The sequence below is a fragment of the Malurus melanocephalus genome, unplaced genomic scaffold (genome assembly GCF_030028575.1).
Source record: "Malurus melanocephalus ecotype Western Australia unplaced genomic scaffold, MMel_1.1 scaffold_356, whole genome shotgun sequence".
Classification (NCBI taxonomy): domain Eukaryota; kingdom Metazoa; phylum Chordata; class Aves; order Passeriformes; family Maluridae; genus Malurus; species Malurus melanocephalus.
The window spans coordinates 337158-340868 of NW_026623588.1; the positions used below are offsets into that span (position 1 = coordinate 337158).

At 48.0% G+C, this 3711-nt stretch overlaps 1 protein-coding gene across 4 annotated transcripts in view; it reads left to right on the top strand.

The window, feature by feature from the left end:
* Positions 1–3711, top strand: part of ZHX3 (zinc fingers and homeoboxes 3) — a 40943-nt gene that overhangs the window by 17181 nt on the left and 20051 nt on the right. Inside the window, exon 1 of one of the 4 annotated variants that reach the window (XM_057378395.1) lies at positions 2455–2678. The exons of the other annotated variants lie outside the window; for them this stretch is intronic. The gene's annotated coding sequence lies outside the window, so the exon portion shown is untranslated. Of the gene's footprint in view, positions 1–2454; positions 2679–3711 lie in introns of those variants that run through there. 4 annotated transcript variants of the gene reach the window in all.

Sequence of the window (3711 nt, forward strand, 5' to 3'; positions counted from 1 at the left end):
TTTTTTTTTTTTTTGCTGCTGGACATCACTCCTTGTACAAAACAAAACAAATCCTGTATATTTGTATTTTTCTCCTAGCTGGCGCTCCTCTGTGTGCTAGTTGCTGATTTACTTTATTTCCATATAACTTAATAAATATCCATCTGTCCCTTGGTGTGGATGAGGGGTCAGGAGAGCGGTGCTTTTTCCCTTTGGCTTCTGTCTGTGGATGGAAGAAGTGTGCTTGGAAACAACACTCCAGTTTTCCATTACACCGTTCCAGACTTTTGAAGAAGAAATTGGGTCTCGTAGCAGAGCCAAGCCATTTTATTTGTACAAAAAGTAAGCTCCATGGTTGAACATTAGTGAGCAGACTGGTGGAGAATTCGTTCACYCAGTACATGACTGTGTGATAAATGACAGCGTCCCCATGGAAATGGGGATTTTCAAACCCTAGAGTGGTTTCTACCCAGCTTGTGCTGCATTTGGAGACTTCTTGTTTCTAGACTTTATTAAATAATCAGCGTTGGGATTACAGTGACCGGACTGATCCTGTTTGCTGCAGCTCTCCTGACACACTTCCAGTTCTGCAGCCTAAATGCAGCCTGTTAAAGTGGCAGGAATAAAYTGAGGCACCCTGCTGAAGCATGTGATGTGCTGGGATCCACGTGCACCCTCAGCCCCCTGAGAGCTGTCCTCCTTGAAGTTCTCTCTGTTAATTGCATCTGGGTGGGTCCTCAATACCTTATGGCAGAAATTGTGCAAGTGCAGTGAACACTCTCTGGTTGTCTGGTTGTTATAAACTGAGAATTTTGCAGGAGGAARAGGGCGATGCGTTCATAGCTTTGTAAAGAGTCAGAGTCTCTTAGGAGGGAGTGTGGGGAGAGGGGAATTAAATTTTACATCCCTTGGTATCTGCCACGGAAAGACAGTAATAATGGATGTGGATGGTTCRTGTGGAAGGTCTCTGGGTAAATAAGAAGGATTCCTTTGTGTTCCATGTGCAGAGGAGGATGTTGTTCATACTGAGGGGCCCAGAGATGGATCCTGCCCTTGTAGCAGCACAAGCTCATGGTCCTGCCCTGGCCCATGGAGCCTTTTCAGCATCTTCTGAGGGAGCTTTAAGAACCAAACTGAGGATCTCTGCTCCAGAGCTTGGCCCCTTTCTCTCTGCTCCTCCTTTCCCCCCACCCTCTTGTGGTGTCCTCTCCCTCCAGATTCATTTGTTTTTAAAACGATTGTGCCATTGTGTGCATCAATATGCRCATGGCCTGTCTTGTTTTTCTCTTGGCCTGAAAGTGCAAAGCAAATCTGTTTATGGTTTTGGTGAGCTAATTCTTCCCCACCCTAGACTTTTAAATAGACTCTTTCTTTACCAGGCTTACAGAGCWTGCAGGATGTATTGAAGTAATGGGAAAAATATGTTGTGTGTTAACCTTCCTTTTTTGTAAAACTTTATTTACAAGACCCTGTTCCTAGCACTGCATCTAGGAAGTGAATATCTGGATGCTGAAAAAAGTAAAGACTTTGAAATAGCAAAATGGGAGCTTAATGCATTCAGGGAGGAAATGTTTTGAGTTTCCACATTCAGCGCTTGCATTGTGGAGCAAAATCTATGAGCTGTGCTCAGTTGTCCCTTTAATTATTTACTTCTTCTGCAAATCCCAGCTCCTAGGCTTGGCTGTTCCCYGGGCTGCCTGTTACCTTCAGACAGGCTCTTCCAAAGCAGCTGCTGACCCAGACCTTGCAGCTGAAGGTAAGAGCAGCAAGGAATGCACTTGGCCTGTAAATAGCCCCTTGCATTAAGGGCTTGGTGTGTCACTGGTGTGTTGGAAATGTTATTTTTGCCTCTTGATTTCATCCTTCCTGCGAATCAATCTCAGACCTGTCTGTTTAGGTTAACAGCCTTCTCTGCATCCTCGTGGGGGTTGCAGAGCTCCGTGTGCAGGGTGTTTTGGCTGCTGGAGGCAGAGCTCAGCTCTGCTGTGGGAGWGCTGGAGAAGCCCCAGGGACTCCCCTGTCCACGATGCCTGGCTGCTGGCTTGCTTCCCAGCCCTTGTGCTGGWTTTACTGCAGCCTGCCCTGCTGTGGCACCTCCTCACCTCAAAACATGGCTGTGAGTTATTTCTGGGGAAGGCTGTGAGCTGCTTGTGGCTGGCCAYGGGGCAGGAACTCTCTGTGGCCATGTGGGGCTTTGTGCAGCCTGGCACRGTGGGTGCTGTCCCTGCCCATGGCAGCAGGGCTGGACTAGATGGKCTTTAAGGTCCCTTCCAATGCAAACCATTCTGTGATYYTATGGCCATTACATGTGCAAATGCACTTCTCCAGCCCCAACTCTGTAGGGCTTGGCTGAAGCCTCTGGGTACTCCTGTAACATAAATAAGCAGGAGTAGGATTTCAAAGCAAGCAAATTTTTGACATAGTTGATGTCACGCCTCTTCAGCCCTGCGTTCAGGGCCCAAGGATCTGGAGGCCCAAGCTGCTAGTTTGGTCTTGTTGCTAATAACCCTCTGGAGGTGCTTCTGCYGAGCTGGTTCTTGCAGAGGGCTGAGGGGTTCATCCTGATCTGAYGGTGTTGGGGAAGACAGGACCTGTGGTGGGAAAAACATGTTGTGCTTTCACAAAACTGGGAGCCCTGCATGAAGCTGCAGCGTTGGACRTGCTCCTCACTGGGGTTTATGGTGTGGAGTGACAGAAGGGTGAGTAGCCTTAAAGCAGAATGGGCTGAGGAAGGGTTATCCCACTCATACAGCCCTTCCACCTTTTGCTCTGCCACTGGAGAAGAGCTGGGGAAAAGAGATTTCATTTCCTCACCCTGAGAGATAAATTTTTCACAAGAGGAAATGTTCACCTGCAAATCTGCAGCAGAGCTCRAAGCAAAGAATTCCCCACTCAAAAAGGCTTTGCAAAACAGGACTTTCCTTTGTCCATGTAATTCAGAAGCATGTGGGGTTTCTTTCTGTAACAGTCTTAGAAGAGGTGAAGTTCTCTCCCTTTTTTTCTTTTTGTTCTCTCTGTTAAGCTGGCTTTGTGTTTGGTGCTCCCTAGGAAGATGATGGCTGGGGGCTGGCACTGACCAGTGCCCCTCAGTCCCCAGGCAGGTGGCTGTAGCCCTGAGCATGAAGCTGTGAAGTCTCTTACCTCCCCTTTATCTCCCCAGTCTGTTTGTACAACTGTGAAGTTTCCCAGCTTGCAGCTCAGATGGAGTTTTCCAAATGCCCTTGCATCTCTCCCCTCATTSCTCCCTTCCTGCTCGCTCTTCTCACTGACCTATTTGCTCAGGACATGTATACAATATCAGTGTGACAAATTAAATTGCTTGTACTCCAAAAGATGAGGCCACTGGATGCCTAAATGCTACATAAACTTCTTGGCTAGCCCCACACTAACAGTTTTGACTTCTGCCCCTCACACTGTATTTTGTGAAAGGCAAATTCCATCCTGCATATCCCTTTCCAAACCTATTGCCCAACACTTCCACTGTTTGTCATCAGCTGAAAAGGATCTGAGCACTGCAGATATCCACAGATGTGGTTGGGTTGTCTGTTGTGTTAAAAACTTCATCTGTGTATCGGGGGTTTGTGTTTGCTGTTCCCTTTGCAGGGCTTCTCTCCATGCTGGGGTTCAGAGGGGTTTGGGACGTTCAGTGGGCTGCAGGCTGGACTCTGCTGTTCCTCTTGGTGAGGTGAGGGAGGTGAGCAGTCCCCCAGGAAGGCATTGGTGAGGTGAGGG